This window comes from Phyllobates terribilis, unplaced genomic scaffold, assembly GCF_046119375.1.
Source record: "Phyllobates terribilis strain yellow unplaced genomic scaffold, ASM4611937v1 Scaffold_9__5_contigs__length_417890890, whole genome shotgun sequence".
NCBI lineage: Eukaryota > Metazoa > Chordata > Amphibia > Anura > Dendrobatidae > Phyllobates > Phyllobates terribilis.
In genome coordinates this window covers 96,459,595-96,481,514 of record NW_027362769.1, presented here as the reverse complement: position 1 = coordinate 96,481,514, position 21,920 = coordinate 96,459,595, and the positions used below count along the sequence as shown (strand labels likewise).

The following is a 21,920-nucleotide window of genomic DNA, read 5'->3' as shown; positions in this document are numbered from 1 at the left end:
CCTGAAGGACATTAAGTATGGGTCTAAAAAATCCCCAGTGGCAAGTGTGAAATTGGCAAGATTACTAATTTTGTTTTGATTTTAATACCGATCATCATAATAAAAAACAAATGTCCAATTTTATTTTTTATTAAAATATATACAATACATAAACTTGTTTTAAATAATATGTCATTTTCTGATGATAGTTTCCCTGTAGCAACTGATGACTTATCCATGGGGGTCCAAAATACAACACTCCCACTCATCAATTAAAATCTGCTCTACCATCAGCTGGATAAAAGCAATAATAGGGGCAGATAAAGCAAACCCCTTTTGTGGCCAGTGCCAGCTACTGCTATTTACCTTCCAGTCAATTGATTAGTAGATACAGGGGTCATACATTGAGAAATACTGTATTTTAAATCATTTTTAGGATGCAGTTTGTATAATAACAAAATACAGTAATATGTCTTCTTCAGAAGTTTAAACATATTGCTTGTTTTCCAGAAAAGCACAAAATAGTAACTTGTTTCTCAGGTTCAAACTTAATAACACCTTCGTTTAACACAGGGGCTCATCTAACAAATTATCTGGAAGGCTTTCATAAGAGGTGAAAATTGGAAGCAATAAAAAGACTTGTTTAAAGTGCAAATGAGCTAAACTGCAATGTAACCTTTTTTTAAAAATGATACTATTAACATAGACTTTAATTAAACAGAAAAATCAACAAGGTTTAGCAGAAGTGTGAAGATCTCCTTGTTCTGGAATCTCGCGAACATGACAAACACCTGAAAAGGTTAGGATCGACAAAGAGCTCTTCTGACTAGAATTCGATAATGACAAGTGGGAGAAGAACAAGCAGACCTTACCCATTAAGCAAAGCTCAGAACATTTCCATTTCAAGAAGAATACTTGATGCAGTCATCCTGGGCCATGCACTGTTTCATATTTTCCGTCATTTTTGCATTCAGACTTTGGCTTGTTATTGTAACTATAAACAAAAAGTCTCCTTTGAAGTTGATTTATTTCAGTAAACAATGGGATATTTGGCCGCTCTTTCTAGCATTTGCATAGCTTGCTATGTTATTGTAAGTTGTACATAAGGCTTGTAAAGGACATTGTTGAAGCAGACAAAATGTCATTATGGAGGAGTTGAGATGGAAATGTAGAGCAAAATTTTAAAGGGGTATTCCTGTCTTGGACATTTATGGTATATCTACCTTCTAACTTGACAGGACAATGATCCCAACCATACCACAAAGTCCACAGGATATGCCACCAATATCTGACAAATGTGTGTCTCTCCTTTGGAAGCAACATATATCTTCAGAACAAGGGTCCCCCAAACCCTGGTGAAGCAGCTGCTGTTACTGGAGAGGTGGCTGCTGATGTGCAGCTATTTTATTTATTCTTACTTTTTTAATTATTAAGATTGAAAAAAAGTACAGGTCAATGAAGTTCAACCTATAGCCTAATATGTTGATCCCGAGAAAAGCAAAAGCCCAGTGAGGCAGATGTGAATTGCCCCATATTAGGCAAAGAATTCCTTCCCGACTCCAAATATTGCAATCTGACTAATTCCTGGATCAGAGTCCCATCAAAGAAATCTAGTACCCATAATGTCATAATATACTTTTTTTAAAAAAAAAAAGTCATCCAGGCCCACCTTGAATGTGTTCAATGTATACAACATTGTAAGGCAGAGAGTTCCACAGTCTCACTGCTTGTAAAGTAAATAATCACAGTCTGTGATGATGATACTTTTATAGACATTCAGAAAATAATATAGGCTACTGTCTTGTAGATGTGCCATAAATGAAAATAAAGTATATAAATACCCCTTTAAGGGGCATTAGGAACAAGGTAAACTCTTGTTTATGCTTATATGATTTTAACATAGAATTGTGCTCAAAAGTTTACATACCCCGGCAGAATTTTTGCTCTCTTAGCCTTGTTTCAGAGAATATGAATGATGACAAAAAAAACTTTTTCTCCACTTGTGAAACTACTGTGTTTTGTCTTTTGAAATTTTAATGGCAACCAAAAACATCTAAATGACCCTCATCAAAAGTTCACATACCCCAGTTCTTAATACCATGTATTGCCCCCTCTAACATCAATGACAGCTTGAAGTCTTTTGTGGTAGTTTGTGGTTCTTTATTTTCTCAGATGGTAAAGCTGCCCATTCTTCTTGGCAAAAAGCCTCCAGTTCCTGTAAATTCCTGGGCTGTCTACCATGAACTGCATGCTTGAGATCTCCCCAGAGTGGCTCAATGATCTTGAGGTCAGGAGACTGAGATGGCCAATCCAGAACCTTTCCTTTGTTCTGCTGTAGCCAATGACAGGTCGACTTGGCCTTGTGTTTTGGATCGTTGTCATGTTGGAACGTCCAAATACTTCCCATGCGCAGCTTCCGGGCTGATGAGTGCAAATTTGCCTCCAGTATTTGCTGATAACATGCTGCATTCATCTTTCCTTCAACTTTTACCAAGTTACCTGTGCCTTTGTAGCTCACACATCCCCAAAACATCAGCAATCCACCTCCGTGCTTTACAGTAGGAATGGTGTTCTTTTCATCATAGGCCTTGTTGACCGCTTTCCAAATGTAATGTTTATGGTTGTGGCCAAAAAATTCAATTTTGGTCTCATCACTCCAAATTACCTTGTTCCAGAAGTTCTGAGGCTTGTCTCTGTGCTGTTTGGCCTATTGTAGTTGAGATACTTTATGGCATTTGCGTAGTAAGGGCTTTCTTCTGGCGACTCGACCATGCAGTCCATTTTTCTTCAAGTGCCTCCTTATTGTGCATCTTGAAACAGCCACACTGCTAGTTTTCAGAGAGTCCTGAATTTCAGCTGATGTTATTTGTGGGTTTTTCTTTGCATCCCGAACAATTTTCCTGGCAGTTGTGGCAGAAATTTCTGTTGGTCTACCTGACCGTGGCTTGCTTTTTACATAGCCCCTGATTTTCCACTTGTTAATCACAGTTTGAACGCTGCTGACTGGCATTATCAATTCCTTGGATATCTTTTTGTATCCCTTTCCTGTGTTAAATAGTTCAACTACCTTTTCCCGTAGATCCGTTGACAATTCTTTTGCTTTCCCCATGACTCACATTCCACAAATGTCAGTGGCTGGATGAAAGATGCAAGAATCTGTCTGGATCCCAGAAAGTCACTCAGCTTTTATACACACACATTGATTACAAGCAAACAGGTCACTGGTGAGGATGTTACCTTTAGTAGCCATTCAAACCCATTTGTGTCAAATTCTGTGCATGTTGTCAGGCCAAAATCACCAGGGTATGTGAACTTTTGATCAGGGTCATTTCGATGTTTTTGGTTGTCATTAAGATTTAAAAAGAGAAAACACAGTAGTTTGACAATAAATAAAAAAACCCAACCAAAAACCGTGAGTGGAGAAAAAGTTTATTTGTAATCATTCATATTCTCTGAAACAAGGCCAAGACAGGAAAAATTCTGCCGGGGTATGTAAACTTTTGAGCACAACTGTATATACCAAAAAATATTGTTTGACAATCAAACTAAAGCGGGTGTTTAGGGTGAGAATAAAGGGAGTACTTTTTTTCCAGAAAAAGTTTGCGGATTATCATTTGGACATATAAAAGACACATGAGCGCTTGGTCACTAATTGCAGATTGTGCTACACAATGCTCATATACCAGGTAGCACAAGTAACTAAAAACTTAATCCAATAAATAAACACACATACACATACTCCCATAAAGACATACTCATACACACACATACATGTTTTTCTTACATATAAATGAGCTGTTAAAAGCTATGGGCCGGACAGGAACAGGAGAACTGAACTTTGTCTCCTTACAAACACATTTGCTGCAGCTCTCACGGATCTGCTGTACTGCACCCCTGTCTGCCTGTGAGCTGGAAGCTGAAGCTGAGAGGAACCTGCAGATGTGTCAGGTATAATAACACACAGCTCTGCAGTGAGATCAGGAGAGCGGAGAGCGGCCATTACACATCACACTAGTAATGACCCCTTTTATATAAAATAAGCTCTGGCGGATTCTCATGCAGATCATTGTCCAGCCCATAGATCATAACAACTTATTTAAATATAAGAAAAATAAGACAGATGTCTGGCAACGGCTTTCATAGAGAAGACAGGAGCACTCGGAAGAGAGAGTGCTCCTGTGTATGAGTTGGGCAAGATATCTGCCGGATAAATGATCGGCTGAGCCATCGTTAAGCTGACAGCTATCTAAAGTATATAGAGGGCTTAGGCCTTACAGAAACCATTTGCTATATCAGTGAGGGCCTATAAAAAAATCATTATTGCAAACAGATGTATGAAGTGGTAAAAATAAAACTAAATTCCATTAATGCGTCAGTGAAAACCCGATTTTATGTGATGAAATAATGCCTGAAGCAATCACACATTTCAACATTAAGTCAATTTCTTTCATTAAAAGTATTTTGTTTTCACAAAGAAATCTCAGATTCCTCATTTTATGCAAAAATAACCAGAGAAACAAGCAAGTAGCTAGAAAAATTGTGTTATATGTGTTTCTGGAAAAATGACATCAATAATCAAGTAGAGTCAGTCCACATAGATGCCAGTCCACTATGAATGGAAGAATGCCAATGTTCTGTACTAGGCCAATTCTGTGTCTCTCTTTCATAATTAACTGAATTATACAGGATCCAAATTAATAAATACAGAATATCCAGTTTGTATTTCTTTCAATAAAAATTTGAATTTAGAGTTTAACTATTTTATAAAATAAAAAAGCATCTCTTTTATACACTGTTTTCTCATGCACCTTGTCATGTCTTTCTTAATTAAAAGTGATTCATTAAGTAATTGATTTAATTAAAATTAGATTAGAACTAATTATTTCCTTTGACTAAGTCTAATTAATTAGTTATTTTAATTAAAGCAAAGGATGGGAACATTTGCAAACGATCCTTTTAAACATATAGTTCATGACAAAGGTGAAAAATTTCAGCCAATTGTTATCCAGTCTATAATAGTTGTTAAAGGGGCTGTAAGTTTTAACTATTTGTTGTAAAGGTCTGATGAAAAAACTGATCACATACTTGCTCAGGGGGACACTATGAGAGGAGAAATGGGAGGGGTAAGGGTTGGTATTAAAGAGGTTGTCCGCTACTCTATCAGTAATGACCTATCCTCTCGAAAAGTCATCAATGTCTGATCGGTCGGTGTTTAAAACACAGCACCCCGTCGATCAGCTGTTCCCAGTGTCGGTGGCGGTGCTTGCTGGCCGGAAATGCTCAATTGCCGAGCTGCTCCATCTTCTGATAGTGGCCACGGCAGGGTACTGCACATCCACCTCCTATTGATTTGAGTAGGAGACGTATGTGCAGTACCCAGCTGCAGCCATTATCAGAAGATGGAGCAGCTCCGAAATTGAACTGTTCTGGCCGTTGCCGCCACCGAGAACAACTGATCGGTGGGGGAGCTGGGTGTCGGACCCCGAACGATCAGATATTGATGACCTATCTTAAGGATAGCCTCTACAATAGTTATTTGAAAGTACTGTTATTAAACCACAGCAGTATGAATTGTCAGATAGCAAGTACTCTTGCAGCATGTCAATCATCTAGTGAAAGGTGGAATTAGGGCTCATTCAGACTTCTGTGCAGATCAGTCTGAGATCGGACCGCAATGCATGGACTGGCCATGGGTCTGTCAACCCGTTCATGACAGCTTAATATAATTATATGAAGCTGTTACGCTCAGGTAGGGAGAGCTGCGACCAGTCAGCACATTGGAGGTCCGAGCTTGGACCAATTGGCATGGAAGTTTGAATGAGCTCTTAGGCTGAGAATGGAGCTGGAGGTGGAGGCAGTGGAAGAACTCCGTCCCTCCCAAAGCACTTGCAGACTTGTTTGCATTTCACTTCTAGAGTGGATACCTCTGCAACAGAGCATCGTTTTTAATAATGGTATGGGTTAACTTGTGTTCACATTGGCATAAATGGCTAGGCATGTCACTCTTTACAAGGAGAAACGTAACCCCTTGGATCCCAGTCAGATGCCTCTCACCTTGCCAAACCAGATTTCATACTTTACACTGTTGAAGGGCAACACCTTGAAACATGTGTCTGCAAATTGAGATTCTGGTTTGGCATTTATCCTAAATCATGTGGCAAGACTCGATAAAGAGGATTGCTACTTCCGATAAGTGGCACTAGAGTTCTAGCCTTCTTCCTCTCTGTAGAGGCAATTTGCGCAACTAGTGTCCTTATAACGCACTCACACATGTAATCTGTTTTGGGAAGATAGAATGAGCTGACCAGGAAAAAGAGATTGTTGGGAAAATGGTAAACCCCAGAACAGAAAACCCCTAAAAGAGTTATCTATAACAAAGTACTAAAATTCAGATAATAAAGGGTATGTCCTATTTGACAATCTCTTTTTAAGGTGTCCATTCACTTTCAACAAATGTTTGTTAAACTCTTGTTCATTCAACAGCTATTTCTCCTGACTTCACTATACATATGCACATTTGATTGAAGGAAGTGTATGTGTTCTTAATTCTTAAAGGGGAGATGGAAAACATCTCTGTTATCATTCTCCATTACTGATTTTTGTTTCAACTAACATCGTTTGTTGGGAGAATGTCACAAGGCTTCCATACTCTATACAGATACTCAACTTGTTTTGTTTGGTTTAAGAAATTTTTACAATGAAAACACTCAACAGGTCAACACCGGGTTAAAGCCCCCTTCCTATACACAATAAGTAGCTGCCAGCCGAATGATGGTTTGGGCAATCGTTTGTCCGGCCATTATCTCTCCTGACTCCTCCACACTCCACTGAGCACTCTAGTATTCTCTATGAGCAAGTTGTTGCCTGACTCCGGGCTGCTTATGTGGCGCCCTGCTACGCACAGGTGCCACAGAACCCAGTAGGGTGCATTGATGGACTCCTCCACAAGAGGCCCTCACACATTCACACACCTCCACCCTACCACCTCAGACCACCAGAGGGAGCCCGTTAGGGATATATATATAGAGGGTGGAGCCATGCAGCTCAGATAGTGGTTAGTTGTTGGAGAGTGTGCTGGCGCTTAGACCAGTGAAGAGGCAGCACGCTGGCTGCTGTGCTTAGGCGAGCCAAGGCCTACAGCACGAGAGAGGAGTAGAGAGGGGGCAGAGGAGCGTACCAGGCTCACCCCGAAATATACACCGAACACCGGGTCCACGCCTACTGGGTCCCTTAATACCCAGTAGGGACCACCGGACACCTGAAGGACTACAGGTCCCAGGTCGACCAACGCTGACTACAGTACCAGGGCTAGGAGTCATGGAGGCCCCAGCGTCCAGGGAGAGTGATCTCCAAGAGAAAGCCCTACCACCAGGTTAGCAGGTGCAAGAGAGAGAGACAGTAATTAAGCCAGGGCTAGCTCCAGGCAGGTCAGAAGCTTAGCAAGTGGAAGCAACGGATCAGGAGGCCCTATACACACTCACTGGGGAGAGTCCAGAAGTGCACCCTGCCTACCGAGTACCCTGGACCATACCTGCATCTACACCAGTAAAGGTACCGAAGCGCACCCCCGTGTGAGTGTCTGTCATTTCTTCCTGAACCATCCTGGCCGTCTCTCCCCATCCATCACCCCCATGCTGCCTTGAGGCCCGCTCCACCTGTGGGGAGCCGTTCCATCGTAAGCTGCCCTAACATCTGCCTCAGAGGACTGCTCCGCAGCGACGGCTCCCTTCAGCCGCATTCCACAGGTGGCATCACGAACACTTCACAAATCCCCTGTAAATAGCCCCCCTTCTTGGTGACCGCCCTGGGAAACGGACCGGGCCAGCCACCGTGATATTTCCCCCACTGGCATCCATAGGCCAGGCTGCCGAGTACCCCACGGTCCTAGGGGCGAGTCACTTATCTCAGGGAGAGTCTGGAGGGCCTCATACACATTAGACTGTTGGCCAATCATGCTGATATTGATTAATATTGGCCGCTGGCCAAGAGTTGTTCACAGCAGCCATATAATACTGTCACCAAGCAATTGATGACTTATGTATCGCGTAAAATAATGCTCATTATAGAAAGATAAAATATTTTTCACACAAAATATTTTTGAAGGAACAATCTTGTGTTCATAGAAAATTTCACTCATCTTCCTTCGCTCCAGATGATGACAGTGTGTCAACGGTCAGCTAAAACAATTATTGTTAAAATTCCATGAAAGGCTATAATAGTTGAAAGTGTCACTTTCGACAACTTTATTCCAATGTATATGGATATCTTAACTCTCTGAGCAGCTACTCAACCATCACTGCAGGGAATATGTAGTCTTACAAGGCATAAAATAGTTTTTCCTTCTGGGTCTTTCTAATATGTCATTGCAATTAATTGGGTTATGATGATCAGACTGGGTTATGAGTTAACAAAAAATATGATTTAACCAGCCCTCATTAAAACTGTCTATGAAAAGTGTCTGCATTTGTATTTAATTCATAGAATTTATATATATATATATATATATATATATATATATATACTGTATAGAAAAGTTTAGTAACTTCATCAATTCACTACATTACCTGTCTTGTGCAGTACAAAAACTATCTCTACTCTTATCTGCGGCATCTGCATCTACTTCAATTACCAGAAACATTATAGTCAGTATCTCTGGACACCAGGGATTAGTCTGGCTGACATTTGAGGTTCTGCTCAACCAGGATAAAGGGCGTGTACTATCCAGCAACCCAGAGGGTATAATCCTCTCCCTATTGTGATCAATGGGTCAGTACCACACCCTATTTAAACTCCCAGCTTTTTGATGTAGTTACCATATGCTTTGCCTGGAAGCTCCCTGGAAATTGGTGTTTTAGTGTTCTGAATCTTGATATAGACTTGGATTGTTACCTGATCTCTTCTGAATATGTTCTTTTTCCTATCCTGACCAAGACTTGATTGTTCACATTCTTTTTGATTATCTGGCATTTGAACTGGGTATTCCTCTGACTTCAGCTTTTTATTTATGTTTCTGCCCTTTATCTTGTCACTCCTGTTACTTTCCCACCTAGTAAGACTTCTCTTGCCTCAGGCTTGCTCCTCCAGGCAGCAGCCACTCTGTGGAAGCAACGCAGAGAACCCCTTTGTAAGTCTAGATTCCTGTACCGAGGTTAAAGGGTGAAGGCAGGGATTTCCTTCTCATATATTTTGCATTTGTGGTTCTGCTGGTACGCGTACATCTCATCTATCTTATCAATCACTAAAGGATTTTATATCCCTTAGTCAGATGCACAGGTTTTCACATTAGTGAAAATTTGTAATGGAAATAGTTGAAAAACAATGTGGTTTGTTTCTTTAACTTTGAGAATTAAGACATCTGAAATGATAAATCTATAGGGTGTGGACTGCTATAAAACAAGTACAGGAATAACCACGCAAATCCAAGATAATAAAGTTCTGCTTTTTGAAGCAGTGTCAAAACTATGTATTATATGCATTAATAAAGTCAAATATCTCTGTCCAACAGAACATGCTATTGAGTTTTTCTTTTAAAATAAAAGAGTATGATATTTTTGAGAAGGTTTAAAATATATTTTTGCACAATTTAGCCATAGGCTTAAAGGGGTTGTCCGGTACTTTTAAAAAAATGCCAGTGTGTTTTAATGATAAATGCAACCTTCTTTCTAATTACCTTGCACTGCTGATACTGCCTGTGAGCTGCGCTATCGGTGGCCGCTCACAGGCAGCACATGACCCCCAGCTGCAGCCGGCTCTGACATCCGCTGACGTCACAACAAGTTGTGGCTGCAGCCGGAAGTCCCTCTTCGGCATTCCACCAGGGGCTGCTGGGTTGTGGGTGGAGTTATTCCCCTGCGTCACACCCGGCATCCACCGTGCGCTCTCCCTGTCCTCATTCACTGGGAAAGCGTGCGGTGGATCCAGCAGCCACCGCGGGGACCCCAGCGCTGAGTCACGCCTCACTTGTTATTTCAGCGTGACAGGCCTGTGACAGGCCACCGATAGCGCCACTCACAGGCAGTATCAGCAGCGCAAGGTAATTAGAAAGAAGGTTGTATTTATCATTAAAACACACTGGCATTTTTTTAAAAGAACCGGACAACGCCTTAAACAAGAAAGTGCTGACTAGTGTTGAGCCACCCCCGTAGTGTTCGAGTTCGGTTCGGTTCGTCGAACACCCGTGTGTTCGCCGAACTGTTCGTCGAACTGTTCGACGAACACCTTCGAACACCGTTAAAACCAATGGCAGGCAAACAAAAACACATAGAAACACATAGAAAACACCTTCAAAGGTGTCCAAAAGCTGACAAACTGCTCAGAAGACATAACTAACACATGGAAAAGTGACAAGTACATATAGTCATGCGAAAATAAAAGAGGTGGAGGAGTAAAAGGAGGGGGAGACACAGATATAGGCATGTCATGCCCTTCTAAAATCCAAAAAGTGAGAAGCCGACACGGCCAGTCCGCTCCTGCCCGTGCCACCTCCGTGTCGCCGGGTTTGTGCCAGAGCCGCGGTGAACCCTGATGGCCAGCCCCCCTCTCCCAATACTGGTGCCTGTCCGCTGGTGGGTCGAGCGCGCCCCCCTGTGGTGGAGGCAGCTCTAAGCTTTTTAATTTAAATTGTCTCTCTAATTTGAATGAATACACTTTAAATCCATTTACAAGGATCTATTGGAGGGCAAGTCTCATGCCAGCAGCCGCGTAATTCCAGCTCCAGTAGCGTCCACTAAAGCTGCTGCAGTTAAAAAGCTTTTATAAGGATCGAGCTCGGCTGTCCACCGCAAGGCATCCTACTGCCAGTCCCAGCCCCTATGCCTTGGGGTGCCTCCTGATGCTCTTCACTGAGTATCCCGTGGTCCCGAAGCATTTCCTTTGAAAAAATGAAGTGTCCAAACTACAGGTGGTGTAGCTTGCTTAACAGCCAGGATAATCCGCTGACTAGCAGACCCTGCTACTAGGCACAAAGTATTTCCTGGGCTAGATGCAGTTAAAAATTTGTAATTAGATACTCTCATTGAATGCTGAGAAAGCATTCCATAGAGTCTCCTGGCACGCCATATATGATTCTCTTAAAAAGCTTGGGGTAGGGGTCTAGGGGACCCTTTTATAGCCAAAATCACGGCCCTGTATCGCAATACGTCACCTAGGCTGAAGATAAATGGAACTGTAGCACCCTGAGGGCTCGGTTGCTACAGACGTATTGCACCTCACCCAGAGGTGTGATATCTCACTCTCAGGTAAGGATGTAGTGTGGATCAGGACCCGACACCTGCATGCATTACACCACATTGCCGTGGGGCAGGGCGACCAATATGCCCCTGAGATGGGCACGACAGTCCCTGTCCCTGGCTGGAGTGAGGGGAGGGAACACTGAGGAAGGGGAACCCTGTAGTGCAGGAGCAGGGAGGAAGCAGTTCCTGGGTGCATTGAGAAGGGAGTATAAAAGGTGGGCACCATCTTAGTTCAGTGCAGAGAAGTCTGAGCAGAAGTGGCAGGGAGCAGGGGCTCTGCATGAGCTCTGCTCCGGAGGCGGGCCTAGTAACAGAGGCCCAGGCCTTGAAGAGGGAGAAGGAAGGAAGAGGAGCGGAGAAGGCTCCAGGAACGAGGAACGAAGGGATCTCAGGGGTGCGGACGGGCGAGTCGCCACCGCACGCCAGAATCCACCTGCGTGGAGGGGTCAGGCCAAAGGGGGAGACCGGTCCCCGAAACTAATGGAGGCAGGAAACGACCCTCAGCTAGAAACAGGAGGCTGTGACATTTTATGTGGCGCAGCCCCTCACTACACCCGCTAGGAAGGCACCACATAGGGTCAGGGAAACTGGCGCCAAGTTTACCAAGAGGAGGCCCGAGGCAGCCGGACAGAAGGGTTGGTAAGAAAGGCCAGACAAAGGACACACAAAGGGGGTCCTGTGAAGCGCTCCAAAGTTATCTGGGAGTTGTCTGAGCCCCTCACCTGGTGAGCACAGTACGACGTGGGCAGCCGTTACCTGCAGACATGGTCTGGATAATAAGAACTGTGAGTAAAGGCCCTGGACTGCATCACTGACTCCGTGTCATAACTGCTGCTGCCCTGCACCATCACCCCCATCCTCCGCATACACTGCCCTGAGGCTATACTCCTCCCGTGGGGAGTTATGCTATGCTCTGCTGCACCCACAACACCAGCCTCAGCGGTCTGCCCTGGAGCGGCGGTTCACTCTGACCGCAATCCACGGGTGGCGTAGTCGGACATTTAAACATCAAAACCACATAAATAGTTCCGCCACTGGTTTGACCGCCCTGAGCCACGGAACCGGGTTGCCGCCACGGAGACTACAACCACCAGCATCCACCAAAAAGGGTCCGGCTCCGGGTGTCCCAAGGCCCAGGGGGCACGTCAGAACATTTTCATCACCTTTCACAATCACCAATGGGACAAGGCAGGGATGTTCTCTGTCCCCTCTCTTATACATCCTAGTGACGGAGCACCTGCTCTCATCAATTCGCCATAACCCCAATATTAGGTGGATTGAGGTGGGAGGCACCGAGTACAAGTGCTCTCTATTTGCTGATGATGTCCTAGTATATATCACTCAATCACATATATCCATCCATGCTGTTATGGCTGAAATAGATCACTTTGTTACATGGTCAAATTTTAAAATCAATGCAGCGAAGTCTGAGGCCCTCGATGTCTCCCTCCCCAAATCAATATAGGATTCCATCCAGTCCAACTTTCCCTTTGCCTGGCCCTCACAGGGTATCAAATACTTAGGAATTCCTATTCATAGAGACCTCTCCCATCTATGTTATCTTAATTTTGGGCCCTTTATTGAACAACTCCATACAGACCACGGTTGGCAAGTTAGAACTGTAAGATTCACTACGTGAACCACTGGTGTTTTGTGGAAAAGCACATGTACACTGTGTTCCAAATTATTATGCAAAAAGTGTTTAGGAGTGATAAGGGAAGAATTTGTTTGTTTGTCAGTTAAACTCATTGATGGTGATGTGTGTCAGGGCTCTTTATATCACTGTAAGCAATTGCAGACACCAGTGCTAATTAGTTTGTCAGGTGTGTCCAATGAAAGGCAAGACTACTTAAGAAGGCTCTCTCACATTATTCAGCAGCCTACATTTTCTGCCAAAATGGGAAAGAAAAAGGATGTGTCGGCTGCTGAGAAGCAACAAATTGTGGAGTGTTTAGGTCAAGGCATGACTACAATCAACATGGTGCGATGATCAGGATGAAGTGTCTTGGCAATCAAGAAGTATGTAGCTGATTCACAGTACACACGTGTGCGTGCTGATAAGGGCAAATTGAGGACTCTTTCCTACAGGCAATTACGTCAGGTTGAAAGAGCAGCGGCAAAAAAGCCTTGTCATAGCAGCAGACAAGTTTTTGAAGCTGCTTGTGCCTCCAACGTCCCCCGAACAACAAGATGCAGGGTCCTTCAGAGGTTTGCAGCTGTGCATACGCCATCCTGTCGACCTCCTCTATCCACTTCACACAAGCAGAAACAGCTCCAGTGGGCCAAACATTACATGAAGACTGATTTCAAAACTGTTTTGTTCACGGATGAGTCCCGTGCAGCGCTCGATGGTCCAGATGGATGGAGTGGAGGATGGCTGGTTGATGGACACCCCACGCAAACACGGCTACAGCGTCAACAAGGAGGAGGTGGAGTAATGTTTTGGGCTGGAATCATGGGGAGAGAGATTGTCGGCCCCTTTAGGATCCCTGAAGGCGCTAAAGATGAACTCCATAATGTATGTGGATTTTCTCAAACAGCACTTCCTGCCATGGTTCAAGAAGAAGAACCGTGTATTTCACAGCAAGATCATTTTTCTGCATGATAATGCACCATCTCATGCTGCACATAAAACATCTGCATCTCTGGCTGATATGGGCATAAAAGGGGACAAACTTATGGTGTGACCCCCATGCTCCCCTGACCTCTACCCCATTCAGAACCTTTGGAGCATCATTAAAAGGAGTGTCTATGATGGCGGGAGGCAGTTCACATATAAGCAACAGCTCTGGGAGGGTATTCTGTCCTCATGCAAAACAATTGAAGCAGAAACCATCCAAAACCTGACAAATTCAATGGACGAGAGAGTTCAGAAGCTCCTTTCGAACAAGGGGTCCTATGTGAAAATGTAACATCACCTAGAATAAAGTTTTGAGTTGAAAACTGTTTGATTTCAGTTTCTAACAACCTGCTAATGCTTATAATTTCAAAAATGACCATTTTTTTGGTCTTTATTAAAATGAAAAGGTTGATCGAAAAGTTTGGGGGATCTAAGAGTGTGGCAACCCAGTAGTCATGATTACTTCGAATTCTGACAATATGAGGGTCATGCTGCAGGTAGTGCAGCAAGAAGGCACTTATGTGTCTTGCGCATCTCGGAGCCCCAAAATTATTTTCCGGGCTAGATGCAGCTAAAAATTATTTTTAATTTTAAATCTGGTGGAGCTTATTATAGATGGCCTAATAGGATCAGTGCTGCACACTGCTACAAAGCCCAAATTATTTTCCAGTCAAGATACAGATAAACATGATTAGTAATTTGAAAGCTTAAAATGGTTGGTAGGGTGATTTTAAACAATCATCAAGCTTTTACTCTCCCCAGGATGACACAGGGGTAGAAAAGTCGTTTTGGATCCATGATTTGTTCATCTTTATGAACGTGAGTCTGTCTACATTATCAGTGGAGAGCCGCGTGCGCTTATCTGTCAGCACACCACCAGCAGCGCTGAACACACGTTCAGACAGAACGCTGGCTGCGGGGCATGACAAGATCTCCAAGGCATAAGTGGCTAGCTCCGGCCATTTATCCAGATTGGAAGCCCAAAAAGAGCAAGGGTCCAGTGACACAGTCGTGGCTTCAATGTTTACTTGGAGATACTCCTGTACCATCGTCTCTAGGCGTTGACTATGTGTCAGACTTCTTGTCTCCTGTGGCCTTGCAAAGGATGGGCTAAAAAAGTGGTGAAATGATTCCGCAAAATTGATGTTACCACCAGATACTGTGGTTCTGTTACGGTTTGAGTGCTGAACACTTGACGGTCCCACGGTTGGCAAGTTGGAACTGTGAGATTCACTATGTGCACCACTGGTATTTTGTGGAAAAGCACATGTAAGATTCTGCAACAGTCTCTGCTGATACTCCTGCATGCGTGCATCCCTTTCTATGGCAGGAATAATTTCTGCAAATTTACTTTTGTACCGGGGATCTAACAGTGTGGCAACCCAGTAGTCAGGATTATTTCTAATTCTCACAATTCGAGGGTCATGTTGCAGGTAGTGCAGCAAGAAGGCACTCATGTGTGTTGCGCATCCAGGAGCACCAAGTCCCTGTTGTGTTGGTGGCGAGGTAACAATCATGCTTCCTTCCTCTGTCCTCTCCCCCCAACCTCGCACAACAGAAATGTGATCAAGGTCTCCCTCATCTGATGAGTCTTCCATCAGTTCGTCCTCCACTTCTTCCTGGGCTCCTGCACCTTCCTCACTAGTTTGGCTGCTACCATGCGCCCTGGTAAAACCATCTCCCCCACCCTCACATGCCTAGCGCCTTGGTGCTGCCGACCGTCTGGACCTTGCAGATGTTAGCCCTTCCGCATACAACTCCTACTCCTCTACTTCCTCCACCTCCTCTTGTGCCACCACCTGACTCCGAATTCTGTTTAACATGTGCTCCAGCATGTAAATCACCGGAATAGTCATGCTGATAATGGCATCGTCAGCACTAAACATCTTCGTCGCCATTTCAAAACTGTGCAGAAGGGTGCATAGGTCCCTGATCTGAGACCACTCCTCCAGCGTGATTTGCCCCACCTCTGAATCTCGTTGGCCCAGGCTATACGTCAGAACGTATTGCACCAGGGCTTGTCGGTGCTGCCACAGTCGCTGCAACATGTGCAGAGTTGAATTCCACCGGGTAGGCACATCGCATTTTAGCCGGTGAAGTGGCAGGCCCAACGACTTCTGTAGAGATGTAAGTCGCTGAGCTGCGGGATGCGAACGGCAGAAGTGAGCACACAGCGACCGTGCCCTCTGCAGAAGGCCATCTAGTCTGGGATAGTGGGCTAAAAATTGCTGGACAACCAGGTTCAACACGTGAGCCATACAAGGCACGTGTGTGACATTGCCCCTGCGAAGGGCCGCACCCAGGTTTGCAGCATTGTCGCACACGGCCTTCCCTGGTTTCAGGTCCAGTGGAGACAACCATTCATGAAATTGGTTCTCCAGAGCTGACCACAACTCCTCAGCTGTGTGTCTCACATTTCCCAGACATTTCAATGTAAAAACCGCCTGATGACGTTGAGCCCTACTGCCAGCATAGTAAGGAGGTGTGCAGGATCCCTTCTGCGCAGTTAGAAAGCTTGTGGCATGACCAGACAGGCTTTGGGTGCAGGTGGAAGACCCAGAGGAGGTTGAGGAGGCAGAAGCAGTGGAGGAACTTTGACATAAAGAGGATTGACGCACAACTCGTGGGGACGGCAAGACTTGGACAGCAGCCCCTTGTCCTGCTGTCACCATAGTTACCCAGTGCCCAGTCAGCGACATGTAACGCCCCTGTCCATGCCTACTCATCCAAGTGTCTGTGGTGAAATGCACCCTGTCACACACAGAGTTTCTCAAAGAAGCGGTGATGTTGTGTGCGACATGCTGGTGGAGCGCAGGCACACCTTTCTTTGAGAAGTAGTGCCGACTGGGCATCTGGTACTGGGGCACTGCGACGGACATAAGGTCTCGAAAATCCTCTGTGTCCACCAGGCGGAAAGGCAGCATTTCTGTTGCCAAAAGCTTGCAGATGGTGAAATTCAACCTCTTAGCTTTCTCATGGCTAGGAGGAAATGGTCTTTTACTTGTCCACATCTGAGGGACCGAGGGCTGGCTATTGTGCTTAGACGGGGTTGGTAAGGGTGTCCCCGGCAAACTGCCGGTCTGTGAGGAAGATGCAGGCGGACATGTTAGGTTGCCTTGATCCAAAGGTGGTGCTATCGATGTCGGACAGCGCTCAACACCAGCTGCTGTTACCACCTCCAAAGAAAATGATGACCTGCCAATCACGCTGGCTGTTGCGGGTAAAGAGGTGGCAGGTCTGCGCCCCAAAACAGGTGTGACTGCTGTCCCCCCAGTCACAGAGGATGAAGAGGCCGCGGATGCACAAGATATGGCAGACGGTGGTTGGCCCGGCCGGCTAGGCCGCATTGTAGCACACTGAGCTTCCCACTGCAACTTATGCTTCATGTCCATGTGCCGGTTCATGCATGAAGTACTTAAACTATGTATTTTTTGGCCTCTACTTAGCTTTTGCTGACAAATGTTACAGATAACACGAGTTGGGTCATCTTTATCGATCTGAAAAAATGCCCAGGCTATGCACGGCTTAGCACCCATGCGACCTGAAGAGCCACCACGACTTGTGGTGAGAGGCAGAGTTGTGTTTGAGGATGCAGTTGTTGACGTGCTTCCAGTACTACGTCTCTGTCCAGGAAGGCGCAACCTGACCTCGTCGTCACTAGCATCTTCCTCCACCTCCTCTGCTGACCTCATCTCTTGGCTGACTGTGGGTTGACAGTAAGTGGGATCTCCAACCTCATCATCATCACTCTGTGTGTTATCACACCCGTCGTCCTCAGAGCCAACCTGTTCCTGCCCTGACAAAAAACTAAAGTTGTCGCTCCAATCAGGTATTTGAGTCTTATCATCGTCTTCCTCATTGTCTCCACCAACAGGAGTTACAGTTTGGGAATGAGGGTCTACATTATGGTCAGAACCTTCTGCGTCTGGTCCTGGATCCGACTCATAAAGATTCTGGGCATCAGTGCAGATCATTTCCTCGTCTGGATTCACAGAAGCGCTGGAGTCGACCTCTGATTCCCAGGCTATAGTATGAGTAAACAGCTCTGCAGACTCAACCATCTGTTCTACCTCATACTCAGACGGGCAGCTGGAGATTTGGGAGCTGTGAGGAAGCAAGTGCGATTTGGGTGACACCTTTGAGGACTGGAGTATTTGTGATGTTGAAGTTGATGTGGAGGAGAGCCCACTTAAAGGAGCACTTGATATCCGTTGAAGCACCTGCTGTTTTTGTGCCTCATCTGGAATTTGTAGCGATTGGCGTGGCCGTAAGAAAGGGATCTTATCACATTGTCCGCTAAAAGAAGTAGACATTTTAGTTTGGCTGGAAGATGGTCTTTCTTCTGCAGATGTTACTGTTGCTTTAACACCTACCCCACGGACACAACCTTTTTTCCCCTTCCCAACACGCCTATTCCCCTTTCCACCAGCAGCAGGCCTTTTTCCACTCATTTTGGTGGTTAACTAATTCACAACTCTGGAGTTGTTTGCACAAGAAAACAATGGATGGTAACCGAGAAGAGCTGAGTGGCCAAACTGTGGTATTAGGCCAAAACTATTGGCTGGGTTAGATGCAGAAAAAAATATATTCAGTTTGCAACCTGATGGAGGTCAGTATAGATGGACTAATAGAGAAAGTCCGACACACTGCTACAAGGCCAAATATTTTTTCAGAGGTAGATGCAGAAAAATATTATATTCAGTTTGCAACCTGATGGAGGTCTGTATAGATGGATTAATAGAACAAGACCCACACACAGCTAGAAGCCCAATATTTTTTCAGAGGTAGATGCAGAAAAAAATATATTCAGTTTGCAACCTGATGGAGGTCAGTATAGATGGACTAATACAACAAGTCCCACACACAGCTAGAAGCCCAATATTTTTTCAGAGGTAGATGCAGAAAAAAATATATTCAGTTTGCAACCTGATGGAGGTCAGTATAGATGGACTAATACAACAAGTCCCACACACAGCTAGAAGCCCAAATATTTTTTCAGAGGTACTGTAGATGCAGATACAAATTATTTTTAATTTGCAACCTGATGGAGGTCAGTATAGATGGACTAATACAACAAGTCCCACACACAGCTAGAAGCCCAAATATTTTTTCAGAGGTACTGTAGATGCAGATAAAAATTATTTTTAATTTGCAACCTGATGGAGGTCAGTATAGATGGACTAATAGAGAAAGTCCGACACACTGCTAGAAGGCCAAATATTTTTTCAGAGCTAGATGCAGAAAAAAATTATATTCAGTTTGCAACCTGATGGAGGTCAGTATAGATGGATTAATAGAACAAGACCCACACACAGCTAGAAGCCCAATATTTTTTCAGAGGTAGATGCAGAAAAAAATATATTCAGTTTGCAACCTGATGGAGGTCAGTATAGATGGACTAATACAACAAGTCCCACACACAGCTAGAAGCCCAAATATTTTTTCAGAGGTACTGTAGATGCAGATAAAAATTATTTTTAATTTGCAACCTGATGGAGGTCAGTATAGATGGACTAATAGACCAAGTCCCACACACCGCTAGAAGCCCAAATATTTTTTCAGAGGTACAGTAGATGCAGATACAAATTATTTTTAATTTGCAACCTGATGGAGGTCAGTATAGATGGACTAATACAACAAGTCCCACACACAGCTAGAAGCCCAAATATTTTTTCAGAGGTAGATGCAGAAAAAAATATATTCAGTTTGCAACCTGATGGAGGTCAGTATAGATGGACTAATACAACAAGTCCCACACACAGCTAGAAGCCCAAATATTTTTTCAGAGGTACTGTAGATGCAGATACAAATTATTTTTAATTTGCAACCTGATGGAGGTCAGTATAGATGGACTAATACAACAAGTCCCACACACAGCTAGAAGCCCAAATATTTTTTCAGAGGTACTGTAGATGCAGATAAAAATTATTTTTAATTTGCAACCTGATGGAGGTCAGTATAGATGGACTAATAGAGAAAGTCCGACACACTGCTAGAAGGCCAAATATTTTTTCAGAGCTAGATGCAGAAAAAAATTATATTCAGTTTGCAACCTGATGGAGGTCAGTATAGATGGATTAATAGAACAAGACCCACACACAGCTAGAAGCCCAATATTTTTTCAGAGGTAGATGCAGAAAAAAATATATTCAGTTTGCAACCTGATGGAGGTCAGTATAGATGGACTAATACAACAAGTCCCACACACAGCTAGAAGCCCAAATATTTTTTCAGAGGTACTGTAGATGCAGATAAAAATTATTTTTAATTTGCAACCTGATGGAGGTCAGTATAGATGGACTAATACAACAAGTCCCACACACAGCTAGAAGCCCAAATATTTTTTCAGAGGTACTGTAGATGCAGATACAAATTATTTTTAATTTGCAACCTGATGGAGGTCAGTATAGATGGACTAATACAACAAGTCCCACACACAGCTAGAAGCCCAAATATTTTTTCAGAGGTAGATGCAGAAAAAAATATATTCAGTTTGCAACCTGATGGAGGTCAGTATAGATGGACTAATACAACAAGTCCCACACACAGCTAGAACCCCAAATATTTTTTCAGAGGTACTGTAGATGCAGATAAAAATTATTTTTAATTTGCAACCTGATGGAGGTCAGTATAGATGGACTAATACAACAAGTCCCACACACAGCTAGAAGCCCAAATATTTTTTCAGAGGTACTGTAGATGCAGATACAAATTATTTTTAATTTGCAACCTGATGGAGGTCAGTATAGATGGACTAATAGAGAAAGTCCGACACACTGCTAGAAGGCCAAATATTTTTTCAGAGCTAGATGCAGAAAAAAATTATATTCAGTTTGCAACCTGATGGAGGTCAGTATAAATGGATTAATAGAACAAGACCCACACACAGCTAGAAGCCCAAATATTTTTTCAGAGGTAGATGCAGAAAAAAATATATTCAGTTTGCAACCTGATGGAGGTCAGTATAGATGGACTAATAGAACAAGTCCCACACACAGCTAGAAGCCCAAATATTTTTTCAGAGGTACTGTAGATGCAGATAAAAATTAGTTTTAATTTGCAACCTGATGGAGGTCAGTATAGATGGACTAATAGAATGATGCTATGCCCAAAAGATTTTACTTCACTAGGTGCAGTAACAAAATTGGTATTCTATACACAGGTGGTATATCTTGCAGCACAGATAGGCTACTCCACTGACTAACACACTCTGCAATAGGCCAAAAAGGATTAGCTTTGCTAGATTCAGCCAAATGCTGTGAAAAAAACTTGCACAGCACTGGCACAGACCTGCCTGGCAAAAACTGATAGGAACTGATGTAACCTAGTCCTGAAAAGGACTCCAATTACAATTAGTCTTTACTCCCACAACCTATCTATTTAAGAGCACAGACCTCCCTGATAAAAGTCGTAGGAAATGCTGTAACCTAGTCCTTAAAAGGACTGCAATCACAACTATTCCCTACTCCCAAGCTATCTGTATATTTGTGCGAAAATTGGCTTGAAATTAACAAGGTATAGCGCACACAGCAACAGCGGTGCCGTCTAACACGCAGCTGCAGCAGTGAGAAAATGGTGGCGACGGGGAAAATGGCTTGGTCTTATAGGGCAAGGACATGTGACATACACTGCCAATGACACATGCCCTTGCTTGTGTGAAAAAAAGCACTTCGCTCCGTGTGTGCGCTGCTGATAGGCTGACAGATTGCACCTCCCCACTGCAAATGCGGGAAAGAGAAAAAAAAATGGAGATCTTCATTGTTCCTGCAGAGATCCATCCCCTGCCCCTCCCCCCACCCCGCTGTACACTCAAACTGCGTATTAACATTAATTTTCATCATTACTGAGAAAAAATCCAGTTATGATTTTGGTGCACGAACAGTTATCGAACATAACCTCGAACAGCCGAATTTTTATCAAATTGTTCGTGTTCGCCGAACGGCTCGAACACCGCCCAAAACAGCTCGAATTTGAGATTGGCGAACAGTTCGAGTAGAACAACGCTCATCTCTAGTGCTGACCTGCATAGCAAACCTACTAGCATTTACCAGATCCATGTGAAACTTAGGTTGAAGGTACATTTGTCAGCG

General features: G+C 43.9%; 1 long non-coding RNA gene across 1 annotated transcript in view; it reads right to left on the bottom strand.

Moving 5' to 3' along the window:
- LOC141160851 (uncharacterized) overlaps positions 1-21,920 on the bottom strand; it is a 59,327-nt gene that overhangs the window by 1,503 nt on the left and 35,904 nt on the right. The window lies entirely within an intron of this gene.